General features: G+C 43.7%; 1 protein-coding gene across 5 annotated transcripts in view; it reads left to right on the top strand.

The window, feature by feature from the left end:
* The window catches only part of KPNA7 (karyopherin subunit alpha 7), a 49559-nt gene that overhangs the window by 816 nt on the left and 30992 nt on the right, over positions 1-17751 (top strand). For 3 of the 5 annotated variants that reach the window (XM_053957470.1, XM_053957468.1, XM_053957466.1), the window contains exons 1-4: positions 4536-4599; positions 4726-4818; positions 6416-6570; positions 14411-14585. The gene's annotated coding sequence lies outside the window, so the exon portion shown is untranslated. Of the gene's footprint in view, positions 1-4535; positions 4600-4725; positions 4819-6415; positions 6571-12090; positions 12159-14410; positions 14586-17751 lie in introns of those variants that run through there. The other 2 variants (XM_053957469.1, XM_053957467.1) reach the window with 2 other exon arrangements.

Here is a 17751-nt window from a genome sequence, read left to right as displayed (position 1 = left end):
GTGTGGTGTCACCAATGCTGAGTACAGGGGGACGATCGCTGCCCTGGTCCTGCTGGCCACACTGTCCCTGATACAGGGAAAGATGCCCTTGGAGAGGACAGGGATGCTCTGGAGCCAGGCTGGGAAAGCTGGGGGTGTTCAGCCTGGAGAACAGAAGATCCAGAGAGACCTTAGAGCCCCTTCCAGGACCTAAAAGGGCTCCAAGAGGGCTGGAGATGGACTTTGGACGAGGGCCTGGAGGGACGGGACACAGGGAATGGCTTCAAACTGAAAGAGGGAAAGGTTAGATGGGATATTGGGGAGAAATTCCTCCCTGTGAGGGTGGGGAGGCCCTGGCACAGGTTCCCAGAGCAGCTGTGGCTGCCCCTGAATCCCTGGAAGTGTCCAAGGCCAGGCTGGGACAGGGCTTGGTGCAACCTGGGACAGTGAAAGGTGTCCCTGCCCATGGCAGAGGGGTGGAACTGGATGAGCTTTAAGGTCCCTTCCAACCTAAACCATTCCATGATTCTCTGATTGAGGGTTGGAATATCAAAATAAGTTCATGAGCAATAATTTGCCCTACCTTAATTCCCTCGAGGAATTGCCTCCTCTTTGGGCTCTTATGGTTTGTCTCCTTCAAACTTGTGAGATTTTGTGAGCTCAAGTACAACAACAACGAACAAAAAAGTCTGGGAAAATGGGGAGAGATAAATGAGTCCCACATATACTGAGGAGCAATAGAATAGTGAGTTTAATTTCAAGTCTGAGAGAAAATAAACAATTTATAAGCATCTCAAAGGAAAAAAAGAAGGTGAATGCTGGCCAGTATGACTTTGTCAGGAATGAATTGAGCCAATCTAATTTCCTCTTCTGGCAGCATAACAAGGATTGCAGATAAGGGCGAAGCAATGTATGTCATATATCTTGATTTTTAGTAGAGTTTCTGACACTGGCTTGCAGGATATTCTAATAATAAACTGGGAAACCAGTCTAGATGATACTGCTCTAAAGGAGTTGCAAAACTGGTTGAGGGAAGAAGTACTTAATATCAGTGCTTGTACAGGGAATTACCTGTGCATTACTCATCTGTGATGCCATAATGCAATTACTGCATCTGAAGCTGAGGTCAAGTTCAGAATAAACACAGTGGCAGAACCAGGATTCAAAAGGGGAGCTCTGAGGTAAAAATGGGATGTGGCTGAGCAGCAGGTGCACTGCTGTTCACTCCAACACCATCAGCTTCAGATTTACACCACTGGGAATAGGGCAGCTGGCTGTGCTGCAGGGGAGGGGTGGAGGGGCTGCTGAGGGTCAAAAGCTGAACAGGAACAAAAAATATCTTTTTGCAGATGAGGTAAACTCCACACAGCCCCATGTGGGTAAGAAAGTCTGAGTAACACAAAGGAATCCTGCTCTGCTGAGCTGCATTAGAAGAGCATTAGAGTCCTGTGCACCAGAGAAATGTGGATGATTTGGGGGAAAAGGTGGCAATAATGATCAGGGGTCTTTGAACACATGTCTTCAGCTGAGCCTGTTGAGAGGACAGAAAACTGGGGGAAGATGTGCATAGTGTTGGAATAGATGAAAGGCTGCTGCTCTGAGGAAAGGAATAATTTGTTCTCTTGTGGCCACAGGGTAGGGCGAGAAGTCATAAACTGAGAGAACAACAAGGCAGATCTGGGTAAAAAATCGCCAGCGACTACTTTGAAGTAGTGAAGCCCTGTGTTAGGAGCTGATTTGGCAGGACGGAGGGCTGCTCTGAGAAGTTTTTAAGAATGGATCTGAAATATTTGTCAGGATGGCAAAAGTGCAATACAAGGTCTTGTATTCTTGTATTCAGGAGGTGAGAGTGGATGGCCTCTGTCAGTGGTCCTGTGGCTCTGTGCCTGCAAGATGTGTAATCAGTGCAGCCCTTATTGGCTTAACAATAAACCTGCCTCTGCTGCAGGGATTAAAGACACACAACTAGGCCGAGCAGAGTTACGTAACTGCAACAAAATTACATTTTAAGTACGGTTTTATGTTTACAAAATGACTTTCACCAGATGGAGGGAGAGCATCTAAATGAGGAGCTCTGCAGAGGTTTTAAGCATTAAAAGCTAAGACCCTGTCTCCAGTGAAGCTTCCCAAAGAATTTTCCACCACTGCTCCTGCTGTAGGGCTGATACAATTGCTCTGTGCTAATCCAGGAAGGATGCTGATGTTTTTGAGATTACAGCCTCACAAGCAAGGCTGAACTGATCTTAGTGAAAGTGGTTTCAATGCAATCTGACCTTAAGGTATATATGAAAAAAAGATTTAAGCTGGGACATCCTCATTCAGCTACAGGATAGCAGCTAGTCAAAAAGAGATCTTCTGGAAGCAGGCTGTTTGATACACAAACAGGTGAATGAAAAGTCATGGTTTGAGTGCATTCTAGGTGTGCATTGCCACAGGAGCTGTTTTTGCCTCTCAGCTTGTTTGAATTTGCTTTCTGTGCTCTCTACCCTCCTGTTGTGATGCCTTACATCTTGAGTTTGAGCAGAATACAATGTTCTGCCTTCTCACTGTGAAAAATACAAGTTTTCCCCCATACAATAAACCTTAATAAGACTAGGAATAAACTATTGATGAGAGGAATTATTTGCAAAAGATGACCTGGATCATATCTCCCTTCGCTGACTTGAAAAATCTTAAATCTCTGTTAGCACAGATCCGTCACAAAGTGTTGGATGTACCAGGGATGTATTATTTGCAAGGTTTTGGGGCTGACACACAGATAATTCTTTTGTCTGCAGATTCTTTCACACTTTTTCTGTTTCTATTCTTTTGAGAAAAGATTTAGCCCTTACTGTGTATCCATTTGGGGAGTAGAAGGATGCTGATTCTTTTCCCTTTCTGTTCTATCATTAGTGAAAACATCTGTACTATCCATTAGCTGTTCCAGGAGTACCTCTGTGCCTAAAGAGACTTGTGGAATATCTGTGTTCCCTTTCTCAGGGAGCTGCATGAGTCAGCTGGTGTTGAGAACACACCTATGTTTTCCTCATCTCCGTCCCACACCCTTTTCTGCTCTAATAAATCCATGGCAGGTGGATTCAGACATGGGAGCTCCAGCTTCCCTGAGCCACTGGCACAGAGGAAGAGGATTGAGGCCTTGGATAACCTCCCCAGGAAGCAAAGCCTGAGACACAGTGCCAGATGTGCAGTTTTGTTTAGAGCCAATGGAGCCATCCCATCTCCCTCTCCTCTGCATCTTCCACTCCCTGCATGGACTTCCTTTATTTGGCCAGGCTCTGTTCCTGTACCAGAAATGGTTTGATTTAGCAAGAGGAATCTTTGCACTAGAAAAATTGACCTGGAACCTGTCTGACATTTGTGCACAGTGACATCAAGGTGAGGAGAATGGGCATGACACTGAAGAGTAGTAGTTAATAAGTATTTTATAAATTGTGTGTTCATGTCTGTGCACACATCAGAGACTGTGCTTGAGAGCAGGAAGTGCTTGCACAGAAGGCAGAGGAGAACAATCCTTTGTAGACAGTGATGCACACGTTCCAGGGACTGTCTCAAAAGGTGCATCCAAGTCTACAAAGGTCCACATGTCTAGGGATGCTGTCAGTATGAACTGAACATGAACATGTGCTTCCTGCAGCTGGTGTTTTGGAGAGGGAGAATGCCCCTGGTGTGCACCAAGTGCCATTGTGTGATCACAGAACACATCAAGCTGGAAGGGACCTGTAAGAGTCATCCAATCACACTCCCAAGTGATGAAACAGTGAGCTGGGGCAGGGCAGACCTACGGCCTCCTCATTTACAGTTCATTCTGCATCTGTCCCCTCTGGTTGGTTTTACAGCCATTTTTTGTGGAAGACCAGCTCCTTTAGAGACCTCTTGTTCCTGTGCAGAATTTTCAGTCTCCACACAGTGTTTGTGGTTGGTGTCTGGCTGTTTCCAGTTCCTTCACGTGAAGAGGAGCAGAGGACAATTGATGTGCCATTTTGAGGGTCAGAAATAGGGCAATGGTATCTACCCCAGGAATTTGAAGTTACTCGTGCTCTAGAGTTTTGTTGCAGTTGAAAAATAAAAGTCATGCTGCTGATGACAGCAAACCATCCAAATTCTCCTTTGTGGGTGTAGATCATCTGCTGAGACCAGGGGCTTGTTCTTGCTGCATTCAGGCACCATAAAGATTCTGATGGATGAGTTCTGCACGGGGTGCAAAGTGCTGAAATTCCCTTGTGCTCCAGTGGGTTCAGAGTATCCCACATGCAGCTTTTCTGCCTAGCCTGGATTTCCTTGAATTAGTGCATTCCCTTTGGGACATATTGATTGTTAAATGAAAATGTTCCTTTTCAGGTATTTGTGCTGAATGTGGAAGCTAGGTGCAGGAAAGAGTTTCATAGCTGCTCTGCTGGAATAATCTTTCTAATATATTTGCACATGTTTTTCTTACCCTGGGGTTTCATAATAGTGGTTGTTTTTTTTTCCCTCTTCTCAGGGCTAACTGTTCTGCCTATTCCATCTTGGCTTACAGGTCTTTTATTGCAATTTAATAGTTGTTCTTAATCTTTTCCAGGTGCATATAATGATCTTGCTCCTAACACAAATCTTTTGCCACACAGGAAGCCTGTGAGGAAGGTATGAAACAGATTGAGAGCACAGCTATTTATACAGATCATGGAAAGCTAGGATATGTAGATTTGAAATCTGTGTGTTATCTTCTGAGAAATTCTGCCATATCTTTAATTTTATTGTGTATCACAGGCTGCCTTTCTGAAGGCTGGATCCAGAGTTCACTGAATTAATTGGAAGTAATCCCTGACATTTTGGACAACTCTAGATCAGACCATAAACCAGGTGGTGGGGTGCTTGTTTTGAACCACTGGACTAGTCAAAGTTGTTATCCCAACCTGTTATTAAATCAATAGTTTTGATTCTAATGACACTTCAGTCTTTTATTTCCACCCTCCAGTGGAAAGAAGGTGGCTGAGTGTGTGCTGTAGGTGGAGGGTGATGACATTGTCTGAGCACACAGAAAGCACAAAGGTGGCAGAAGGCTCAGTGTCAGTCTGGGAGGAAATGCTGTGCATTAAATCCCCAGCTAGCTGTGATATTTTGGAAGTGCCAGTTGTCAGCACAGTGCCAAAGGAGCAATCTGCTCAGTGCTGGCAGCTCTGCTCTCCTCTGCCAATTCCAAATGCCACTGACTCGCTGGAGAGGGAACCCAGCCTACTCTTTGTTGGAGGGCTGATAGGTGTGAGGAGTGGAGTTGTGTAATAAGTGAAAGAAAGGACAAATCAAGAGGAAATGGAGGAATTCCTCAGGGTGCCATCTGTGATGCAGATTACCAGGGAGGCAGAGTGAAAGTGAATCTTTTGTGGATTAATTCTGCCAGGCTGCAATCAGTGAGCTAACATGCATCCTGCCTTTCAGGGTCATAAAAAGCAGTGCAAGTGCTGACATCTATTATTAACACTGCTTTCAAATCAGCACTGGAGAGAAATAATGGAATATATACCTGAAAGTTTCCAGCTACCACCATAAAGGGCAGAAAGGTGGGGAGGTGACTTACATCAGCCACAGCTTTCTTTGCTCCCTCATCACCTCCTCAGTGCTCACTGATGATTTCCTTGTGCTCATTAGTAATGTGTTGAAGGTCAGGCCCCAGCTTTCATTTAATAGTAAACTAACTGATTTTAGAGGGCAGAAAGAAGTCTTAGAGACCCCAAACACCTTTCCTATCTGCTCCTCTCTTCCATTCAACTGCCAGAGATGATTTGTGAATGATACAATGATACACCTCTGAGGCAGAAACAGACCCTGTTGTTTACCAAGTCTTGAAGTCCGCATCCATTTTTCTGAATTTCTGTTGGATTTGAATTTATATACCAATATTATTTATTTCAAAGCTCTGCTGCAGTAGCAGCAGCTGGCTTTAGACCTGACTGAAGCTGTACTTGATTGCTTTCTCAACAAACATAGTCTCTGCTTCACAGTTTGTGATATGGATGTGTCTTTTTATCTCATGGAAAATATAAGCCCCACAGCTCATTTAGCACTCACTGTTTACTGATATGAATCATTGGAGGACTGTTATTGTTGCTGCTGTAAAAAAAAAAAAAAAAAATAAAAACACACTATGGAAGGAGAGTTCCAAAGGCATTAATAGAAAAATTGCATTCTGGTAACAAAGGCTGCTCTTCAGCAAAACAACATAATGTAAATGTGCCACAGTGTTCCAGAATGCTGGACAAGTTCAGTGCTCTGTGGGTTTTATATAACAAATAAGTTTTAAGCCCCCAATTTCATATGGAGATAGCAGCTCACCTGCTTAAAATGAATCCTTTTATTATCAGTCAATTGGAGGGGAATGTATTGGTTGTATTTTTTATCCTATTCAAATAAAAGCCACATTTACGACTCAGTTTTTATAACCAATGTTCCATAATTGCAGCTGAGAAGTGCTTCATGGATTATCAGTCCTTTCCAGAAGTTACACTCTTCTCCTTGGAAATGTTATCATGGGTGGTCTTGATGGAAAAGCACTGCAGACTCTATTGGGGAATGTTAAAGTGGCTTCATAAATCTGTGCACAAACTGAAGTGGCAGGTATGTTATTTTATTCTGCACTCTGTAATGCAAGGAGGCTTCAAATTTCACTACAGTGGATTTCACTGGGGGCTACAGTCCATGGAAGAAATCCGAGCACCATGGAAACAACTGTAAAACTCTAGTTTCAATGGAGGCAGAATTTTATGCTGTCCCTTTTAGGGTGGTTTTTCCCTCAGCAGTATCTTAACTGTTCCACCAAATTTGTTTAAAGTCTCTTCATAAGCCTTGCTAGGAGTAAAGCTGGGCCAAGATGGCGCTTTTGTGAAAATCCTGCTACGAGTGTAATATTTTCAAAAACTGAGCTCTTCATGTTCCATACAATTATCATACTTGCCTTATAGACCACTGATATTTATCCATTATTTGCCTAATCCTGCATTTCTTACCCAGAGTTAAGATTTAATGTTAAACTACACACACATCAACTTTCTGATGAGGTAGCTTTTGCATAAGTAGTTCTGCTTTCTCTGTGCATGGACACTGAGTTTGTCGTGCTTTCTCCATGACCTCTGCCTGCTCCTAGAGTTTTCCAGAGTGCCCACTGCCCTCCAGATCAGCCTGCACTTCTTCCACTTCTCTCTCAGGTGGGCAGAGGCAGCACTTACAGCTCCTGCAGCTCCTCATGTGGTGAGCATCCTCATCCCTTTGGACCCAAAGGTCCTGAAAGCAGATGAAAGATTAATGGAAATAATGAAGGGAGAGGATGCTAAATGTTGTAGGAGGTCTCTCTGCAAAGCCATTCTTTAAGGTGATGCCTGATTTTTTTTTTTTTTTTTTGAAAAGCAAAACTTAAAACCAAACCCCATGAAAACCCCAGCTCTCTCAGTATCATGTATGCCTCTCACTGTAGCCACACTGATTTTAAGAGAATTGTTTCTGATTGAGGCTGATGTAACTGAGCACAAGTTAGGTTTGAGAGTGTGTGTGTGTATAGATATATATGGGGAGATAGAATCTTTGTTGTTAGTGTTTAAGTTACTAGAATTGGATTTTTGGCAGCAGTTGTATCATTTTATTCCAACAAAGAGACAGCTTTTTACTAATTTGCTTACTTCATTTTATTTTAGCAATGAAGAGCTGAAGGAAGCTCTCTAGTTTTACATCTCTGTTAGTTTCCAGTCCATTTCTTGACTATCCTATTCAAACAGTAATCTCAACTTCTCTTAAACACAGAACATTTTTGGCTTAATTACATATAAATAGTTCTTGGGTTTTCAGTTTGACAAAAGCTGTTAGTAATGCTTGTCTTGTATAAGATTTGTTGAAACTACTGCAGATTGAAATTGGTGTGAGTGGGAGAGCCATGGATTTTGAATATAAATTCCCAGTGTGTTCAAGGTTTCTGTCTAAACAAGAGCTCATAATCTACTGCTTTGTTACTTAAGTATAAAATAGAACTGGAGTTATTTTCCATCCAGGAGCTGCATCCAGCCTCTCCAGTTCACCTGGCCATGCTGTTGCAGTTTGTTCAGGTCTGGACAAGCTCACTGCTGTTCCTGCTGGCACAATCCAGCTGCATTTCCATTCTGGTCAGGTCAGTGGCCATCATTTCCAGGCAGAGATCTTCAGCACGCTCCTTCACTTCAGTCTCCAGACTCGCCTGCAGAGACTCAATTGCATGCTGGTGAGTGTTTCTGTGGACTCCAGTGAAGCATATGGTACAGCAGTCTGTTATTTTGAGTCTGATCCAGCCCTTGTATCAAATTATTGCCCACCAAGTAATAAAAATATAGTAACTTTTCAAATCTGTTAAAACTGAGATACCAGGATTTTGTACCAAGCCATTCACTAACAGCTTCTTTTAAAACAGGGTTGGAGAGATTTCAAGTGGTCATCCTAAAACTGCCTAAAGTATGGATCAGCTCCTGCCAAACTAGTCCCACTTGATGTGAGACCAGACTGCATTTAACTTCCAATAACAGAGACCATAACCTTCAGACAATCTGGTCCAAGCAGTATTTCCCCTTAATGATTATCAAACTTTCCTAATGTCTAACTTAAAAACCTCCATGCTGCAACCTTATTATGTACATAATGTAATTATGGTCTGTGTGATTATACATACAAAATCCATCCAGTTATAAATGCAAAATCCATCTGGTGGTATGTGGGCAGCAGGCACCAGGCTGCCAGGAATCTCTCACATCTGCAGCATTGATACCTCCAAGGAAGACTCTGCTTCCTCCAGTGCCACCTGCAGTTCGTCCTTCTCAATCTCCAGCCTCACCGTTTGCAGCTCCTGAGTGTTCTTCCCTCCCTTCCTCAGCTGATTGAGCAGATCCTTAATTTCCTCTAGGGAAGAAAACAGATATTTCATGTGATAGGTTTCTCTCAGGACTATGAACTTTACTGAGTGCATCAGACAGATCCTTTGACTGGAAATAGCATGAAATGGTTTCAGTCACTTTATGTCAGCTGCCCTTTTCTTTCATTGCTAAATATTATCCTGGATTTCTGAATGAGCCCTGCTAGCTGCATGTGTTCACAGAGGTGGAAGAATGAAGCACACTAAATAAAGAGAATTTTTTCCCAGTTTTTATCCAGCCTTCCCCTTTCCCCTTTTCAGATGGTTGCTTTCACAAAATGGGAACAGGACACCACATCATCTCCTTGCAGCAGAGAGGGGCTCTCTGCCAGCTGATGGAGGCTGGAGCAAAGGGTTGGGGGAGAGCCCAGGAAACTCTGGGTGTGTGCCAGGGTGTCCATCACTGTTTTCTCTTGGCCACAAGGACAAGAGACTGTATCATCTTCTAAATGTTTATAGTGTCATCTTCCAGAGTCCTGTAAGAGATCAATTTTTGTAATTTACAGAACTGTAAAAAAAAAAAAAAAAAAAAAAAAAGTGGGGGCAGAAGGGGGAAGGTGTCGCTGAACAGCCAGGAGGGAGGAGGGATGCAAAGAGGGAGATTGAGAGGAGTCTGACTGACTTGCTCTGAGCTGATTGCTGGAGATGCTGAATCCTCTCCATGGAGGTTAAAGGGAATATCGTCTTTCCAGGGTAAAGCTGGCTGTTGTTAACAGCCCCCCCAAGTGAATTGCTCAGAATTAGAGGATGCTAGTAGCCAGAACTGGCACTGTGGCACTGCAGCCTCTCCTTTATGGCACCAAATTAATGTCCTCAGAGACTGAAAGCACCACTAGGAGTAAGGAAAGTGGAATTGGTGCTGGAAGACACCCCAAGAGATCATTCAGTAGAAATCAAGGGGATTATAATGTGCAGAATTTTTGTACCTTAAACCAGTACTTAACCTTAAGGGCCTTGTTCTCTTTCTTCATAGATTCCAGGTGCTTCAAGGATTCTTCATAGGCACCCTTAAGCTCTACATTTTCAGTTGTGCACACTCCTTCTGTGAATTTACTTCAACCTGCAGCTCTTTGCCCTTTTTTTGCCATTCCTTTAGCATCTTACCAAAGGCTCTGTGCCTCTTGTCCAGAGCAGCACAAGCAGCAATGGCCTGGAAAAATAAAGCCAAGCATTCACCGGACACAAGTTTTCTTCACACTTCGCTTCTCTGCGTATCCTGCCAGCCAGTCACAGTTAAATTGGCAGCCATTCTAAAGGCTGGCAGCATTTCTCTTGGTCAGTCTGAATGGATGATTAAAATGTTTATGAGGCTGTCTTTCCTCACCATTAGGAATTTAACAAGATCACCCAGTTCCCATCAGTGTGATAGTCATCCTTGCTCCTGTGGTTATAATGATGCTGCTGTGGAGCAAATGTTTTCCACTTCAGATGTTCCTTGTGCAGATGTGCTGCTAGTAATTGCCTGGGTTGATCAGTGTGACTTTTTCTATTTTAAAGCAGATTCAGTTACAAACAAGATGTTATTCAAGACTATTTTAGACTGTTTAACTGCTTGTCATGAAGGGAAAGAATAAAAGTACATTTTTCTTTCCTAGGAGCTTTTAATCACAAATATTCTACATATCCTTATGATCCACATATGTGTTCAGATACCATGGTGACAAGCACACCACAGGAACCATAGAATAAAGAACTGCTTCATTAAAGAAAGGGATGGGGAAACAGATTTTTTCAGCCCAGTAATGCAATGCTGTATGTGGGATTTTCGGCTCTTGGGATCTGTTCTAAAGCCAACTGCAGGCATTGGCAGGTACCCAAGGACTTCAGTGGATTTGGAGCAGCCTTTGTGACTATTTTAAGTAACATTTTTATTCAAATATCCTACAGTTGCACTACTATTCATGCTCTTACACTAACACGAGCAAGAGTAGAAATACTAATTTAATGAAGGCGCTGGTGTTTAAACTGTGTTGTTTAGGTCTGCTTTGAGTTTGGTAGTTAATAACCAGTGGCCAACCCACCAGTATTGCAACACTGAAAAGTTCAAAGCAGGATATCATTATCCTTTAAAGGAAGATGAATACTTTGCCTTGCAGTAAAGGAAGGCTTTTGCTTTAGCTGTACTCTTGTTTCTGGAAGTCAGCTAATGAGCTTATGAGAAGCATGCTGTGTGCTCCCAGGAATTAGCTGTGGCTCTCATCTGGGTTTTCTCTTGATGTGAGAAGTCTTAGCCTTGTTTCTCATGGCCATACAGATTGCTTGACGTTTAATAGAGAGGCCTTAAGAAATAAGGGAGTGGATCAAAGCCGACCTGAGTTAACAGAAAGACTCACAGAGCCTCTGGTACCAGGTGTTAGATCTTGGTGATCAGGCTGAGTACACTCCTGGCTAGCTGGATTTCTGGCCTTCTCAAGTCAACAGTGAGGTCCTCCATTCTGAAGCCTCTACTTATTCTTCTCCATGTTGGCAGCCCAGGCTTGGACTGATCCCACTGTCTCCTCTGCTTTCAAAGCCTCACAGCCAATTTTTTCCTGAAGGAAAGATGGCAGAAATATCCTGGTGAGTAGTTCATGGATTTGAAGAGTGATGGAATCAGCAACCCTCACCTACTGAACACCATCACTGTTTTCACCAGGGAAAAGATGGTAACTTGGCAGCAGTCTCAGAAAACAGATTGTAAAAACTTTGGTGTTTGCTTTATCCTTAGGAAATTATAGTGGCTTTTGTAGGGCTAACGGAAGAGTCCTGTTGAAATTAAAAAAGGCTACCCAAATTCAAGCCTTAATCATAAAGGTTTGTTTTCTGTTGTCAGTGTACCAATGTTAGGTTTCAGTAGTCTCTGTTATTGCAAGTATTATTTTCCTTCTCTTGGCTGCAGCCCTTTGCTTTCTCTCTCTTACCAAATTACATCCCAACAGATCACATCCATAAGCTGTGACTCAGCAGCCAAGCTAAATAATGAGACTGCCCTTAGCCCCAGGCTCCCTGAAAGCTGAGAGCTCACTTAGTTTCCTTCAGCTTTTGCTTCTATCAATGGCATCAATCCTCTATTTGGTCCTCCAGACTTCAGTGTTGAGTTTAGAGAGCTGAACTGCAGCTTTGTTTTTCTCCTCTTCCTCCAGCTGCTCTTTCATCAGGTCCAAATCCTGCTTGGTATTGTTTGGGCTCCCACTGCAGCCGCGCAGGACTCAAGGTAGCAAGAGTTCCACTTGAACTGCTCAGTCCTGGACCATCTAGAAACATCTCAGCCTTCAAAATATCTTCCTGTTCAGGAGCCAAGGTTTTGTTGTTTTTTTTTTTTTTCCTTACCTGTTTTTTGCTGTATTGCAGTGAATTGAATTGAGCTCATACAACTGAAAACAGAACTTGGCATGTCACCATCACTGTTTGCTCTGTGTTTCAAAGAATTATGACAGTATACCCATTTGGTGATTGTTCTGAACACAGAATCCTTGCCAGACTGGTGATATACAGGTGCAGCACTAGAATTACTCTTTGGAGATAAGCAGACTTTTCCAACGCACAGGTGTCAGACAGGGAGATGAAATGTTGATATATTTTGAGCCAAACTTTTGTGGTCTCTGCAAATAAACTGCTGCACAATCCACTGAATGGACAGTGGACTGATAATCAGGAGACTCTCTGTGTTCTGCTCTGCTGCCAGCTCATGAGAGACTCCGTATCTTATTTCCATATCCATACAAGGTTCCTGTCCCCCACATCCCCTCCAAGACCAGCTGGTGACAAGCCCAGACATTCACTTGGATAAGGAAGTTCTTTGTGAGGGCTAACACAACAGATTTGTTACTCTGAAGTGGACAACGTTCAGAGGAGCAGGCAGTGCATGACCCATGATAGCAGCAGCCTCTGCAGGCAGCTGGCGTTCCCTAGCACCTTGGATTCCTCATCCAGCTGTCTCCTCAAGTCATCTGCATACAAGATCTTTAGTAGACAGTCTGGGTAAGCCTGCCCTGAGCTTCCTGGAGCTCCCAACTCAGCTGGCTGGTTTTGGCTGTGCAACAACTGTACAAAGAAGCAGGAGAGGAACTAATTCAATGTGGCTGGAGTGAGAGAGAAGGACTGGGAGATCTGTGAGAGGAGACAGGGCAGGGCTGCCAGAGCTGGATGGAATACAGGGGAAGAGAAGGATCTGAGGGAGGTAACATTGCACAAAACTGTCAAGAATTTACCTTGCAGCCTGATGGCTTTATTTTCAGCTTGGCTCTCCCCCACCACAGCCAGCTGGGCATTGGCCTCAGCCAGGTTATCTTCCAGCCAGTGCACATGAGCATGGGAGTTCAGCTGGAAGAGAGAGGTCAGTCATATGATGCTGAGTAAGGCTTCAAGGGCCAAGATATCCTCCCTCCCTGGCAAACTCAGTTTATTCCAGTTGGTGATTGCACTGGGATGACTGTAGTAGCCTGGGGGAGTGCAGAGTGTCCTGACCTTTGTGAGGGGGATGCCTGCTCCATCAGCCAGGATGGGCAGTGTTCAGCATCAGCTGCCAACAGCTGCTTCCTGGCATCAGCAGCTCCCACTGGAGAGCTGAATTCTGCTTTGCACTCATGGCTGCACCTGTGGCTGCATTGGTTTGGTGAGGAATTCCCTGCTGGTTTCTCCCTCGGATTTCTACAGAAATTACATGCTTACACTGAGCTTACCCATTTCTGCCTTCATGAGCTGTTTGTCCATCTCCAGCTTTGCTTTCACTCTGGAGCATCTCCATGAGCTCTGCTATCCCAGCCATGGCAACTGCGTTCTTCCTGTGGCCCTGCCCTGCCTGAACTGACCTTGCTGCTTTCTGTGCACTGGACAAGCTCCTCTATCTGTTTTCCCTCTTGCAAGGTGACAACATGGACCTATATCCTGATATGGATGAGAATTAATCAGCTCACATTTCTAAAGTGAATTTAAATGGAAATGTTCCTTATTATTGATGCTATCAATTTGTCATAGTCATTAGAACATGTTCAGAGCATTCTATTCAAAAATAGCCTCAGCTTCCAGGTCTTCTTCCAGCTCTTCACTGTCTGGAGTGACTGGAGTACAGATACGAGCACAGCAGTGTCTGTGAGCAGGAGATGTGAGAGAAATTTGTGGGAATATGAACAAGAATCTTAATTTCTTCACTCCCTTCTCTATATGTTTGTCAGCTCAACTGGATTTTATTTCTTGGGAGAGGTCTACGGCTGGGAATACTGAGCCAAGAAAGTAGGAATGTCTGGCCAGGTGTCTCAGCAGACAGCTGATGTTATCTGCAGCATGATTGGCTTCCTGTATGATGTTGGAATTTGGCCTTCAGGAATATAATCAAGCTGATTTGGTTGCTTGAGGGAAATAGAGGCTTGCTCATAGAAATAGCTGCAATCTAGGTCTGTGTGTCATGTTTTTGTTGAAATGATGAGTGTTTAGTTAAATATTTGAACACTGCAATACTTGGATAAAATAAATATTTGAATTCAGAATGGTAACACTGCACATCCTGCGAACTGTGACCTCATTTCTTGTTTGATTTACCACCTTTCCTTCCAGAATGAGAGGGACAGTGCCTTGGAGGGCAGTAGAGACCATGGAAAAGTCTACCAGATATCTTTGCTGACTTCCTGAGGAGGATCCTGGAACACATCACCTTTCTCCTGGTCAGAGCAGCAAGGCAGGAGATCTGCAGTGAGCACACAGTTCCCCAGACTTCACAGTGGAGTTTCCAGTGAGTGGATAATACACAAGACAAGCTGGATTCAGAGCTGGCTGAACTGTTCAGTCACTGGAAACTAAAAGGCAAATGTTTCCAAGCCCAAGGGTTTCACAAGCTCATAGAGAAGTCAGAATCTGCTGTAGAAAAAAACATCAGCATCTGCCTGGGGAAAAAATAAATACTAGATCTCAGCTGGTTCTGTTATTTAAGGGTTTAAAGAGAGATGGATCCAGACTCCATTTTAACAGGGTAGCTTTAAAGGGCTGTATTCATCTTTTATGCCAACTCAGTCTTATCAAAAACTGAAAGCTGCACAAGCTGCCTATTGTGGGGTGGCAAAGGTAGGACATTACAGCAAATGAATTAAGCCAAATTAGTGTTTCTGCTCTGTAGTGAAGTGTCCTGTCTCCTTAATGGGACTGGCAGGGCACTTAAGTCCCTTTTTCCTTTGTGGAAGCTCCTCTTACCCCATCATTAACTGGTCTGCACAGAAAGGCTCAAGCAGCCTGGGAAGCTGAGCCTGTTTGCAGCTCTGAAGGACTAAAACACTTAATTTTTCTTCTGTCACTTATGTGTCCCAGTGGCCTTGCTCTGAAGCACAAGGATCTTGTATTCCCTGTGGAAAATTTGAATTAGCAAAGCTTGCAGTATGTATTAATGATTGTACACATTGCCTTTGCTACTTATCTCATTAACTAGGTAAATTAGTGGTTTGGATAATCTAGAGTTGGATATTTGTATTCCAGGAAGTTAATTTCTAAGGGGAGGTTTCTCAGAGCAGTCCCGGCAGACCATTGACTGAAGTAGTCAATAGTGACACTAAAATAAAGTTCTAATTTGTGATAATATTTTGCAATTCTAAAACAGTTTTTGTCTGAGGATCAGAAGGCCTTACATAAACATGAATCATTTAAGCCTCATAACTTCCCGGTGATTATACACACTTTATATGTGGGTGACTGTGGAAGATGAATTACAAATATCAGACAATGAGTCAGAGAAACACTTAGGAAACAAAATCTTGCGTTTCTGATTCTGCCTGCCTGAATTACTGAACTGTACTTGTGCTTGTCATTGGGTTAATGCTGAAGAGATCTGGGATGACTGTGGATTTTCCCAGGGAATTTGTGGTCAAGGGACTTTTCAGCTGTAGTTGATGCTGTCAGAGTGGTGACGTAGCACAACTGCACCCCAGTCGGATTTTGTACTCTGGGAAATTCCACTCTAACTGACACATTAAGCCATGAAAATTCCTTAGAACATCTTTCAAGTTTTGCTTATTTCATCTCCTTGAGGTTGGCAGTTGTTGTTTTGAGGTCACGCTCTGCTTTAGGATGAGCCTTTTTCATCTTGCCATGGATTTTCTTTCCTTCTTCAGACTTGTCCTCCAGCTAGTTGAAAAAAGGAGAATAAATGTGAAAAAAGACTTTGTAACAAGCATAAAAACCATAGGATCATGGAATGATTGGGTTGGAAGGGACTTAAAGACCATCCCATTCCAATCCCGTGCCATGGGCAGAGACACATTCCACTATCCCAGGTTGCTCCAAGCTCCATCCAAACTGACCTTGAACATTCCAGGGATGGGGCAGCCACAGCAAACATATAGATGATGTTTATCAGAAGGGCCCAACATGTTGAAACCAAAGCAAAGAGGGTCATCTAAAACAGAGACCATTACAACTGCACCTCAGGTACCCGAGTGGCAGGTTGGCTGCTGTTCATGGGCAGCTGGTTCACCTTGTTCTCCTCGCCTTATTCTCCTCACCTTGCAGTTTTCCAAGTGCACTGAGTTGAGTGAGAAGCTAAACCCTGCCCTGGCAACAGACTGAAAACCCAAAGAATCATCTGAGGTGCTTCCGGAGAGCAGCCTGAGCTCCATGTGTGGTTTTCAATGGGGCCACAGGAGCTCGGTCCAGCAGTGACTCTTCCCAAAGCATCCTGCTCGCCCTCAGAATTCACACAGCTCTTTTGGGCAGTGGCACAATCTGGCAACACTTCACTGTGCTGCCATGAGTTAATACCTAGAAAAACAGGGCCCCTTCCTGTTTGTGCAGCATGCTGGAGTCTCACAGCATTGAACCATGTAGACAATGGAGGTTTTTTTCCTTTCCCCAGACCGGGAAAATGAGAATGGCAGAGAATAAAGAAAAATGAAACGGTTATTTCTGCCTGGTGAACTCCCTCCAAAGCCCTCTTCTCCTTTTGGCATTTAGTGACTGAGTCATTCCGAGCAGAGAGATCTAAGTTTGAACCCCGTGGTCTAATGCCTGCAGACAGGAAAAGGTTTTTGTGGATCACACAAGCCGTTAGCAGCAGCAGGACAAAATGTCACTGGAAACTTGTGCTTCTTTAGAAGGAATCTGAGCTTCAGTTAATAAATTCTGAGGCATATGAGGCATCTGTGAGTTTAACATCCTGTGGAAGTTAACACTGACTTCAGAAGAAGTAGCAGACAGCCACATGGCTGCTCTGGTGCCGATTTAAAACTTCTCCAATTACATTAAATAAAAAACAATTCAGGTGCAGGAGAGGGAGAAGCATTCCCCAAGGCTGGATGGAAAGGAGTTTCATGGCTGCAGAGGGAGACATGTTATAAGCAGAGGCCTATCAGCATCATTATGCAAAAGTGGGTCTAATTAATAAAGAATGTCAAGGAAATACAATGTCTTTATGTAGAGAGATCCTTAAAAATTCCTGTGAAATGACTATTGCTATCAGGTGGGAGGGTGAAGTGAATAATTAAATCCATCCCAGGTTGTATGTGATGCTAGAAGACAATATAAGAAACCGTGGGGGAGATGAGCTGAGTAAATCTGAGCATCCCAAAAGGTGCTCTGAGTGGAAGAGCTGTAATGGTTGGCTGGGTTCATTTCCCTAAAGAATAAGGCAGGAAAAACCCCTTGTTATGCTTCATACCCACTTCTCCTTCTTGGTTTTAGCCAGGGTATTCTCCAGCCCTTCTAAGTGCCATTTCAAATGTCTGAGCTAATCCTCCAGTATCTACTTGCTGGCCCTCCTGTCAGCTCCTTCACATCCAGGAGCTGCTTCAGGAGACCCATGTTTCATTTCATCCTTTGGGCCAGGCATTCCTCAGCATCCAGCGAGTTCCCTTGTTCCTAATGAAGGGGTGGGAATCCAGTGTTCATCCTGTGAAAGGCTGCTAATAAGATTCTTT

The sequence above is a fragment of the Vidua chalybeata genome, chromosome 16, assembly GCF_026979565.1.
Source record: "Vidua chalybeata isolate OUT-0048 chromosome 16, bVidCha1 merged haplotype, whole genome shotgun sequence".
NCBI classification, from domain to species: Eukaryota; Metazoa; Chordata; class Aves; order Passeriformes; family Viduidae; genus Vidua; species Vidua chalybeata.
Note: the sequence above shows the minus strand (reverse complement) of the source record. Positions and strands in the feature narration are given on the sequence as shown.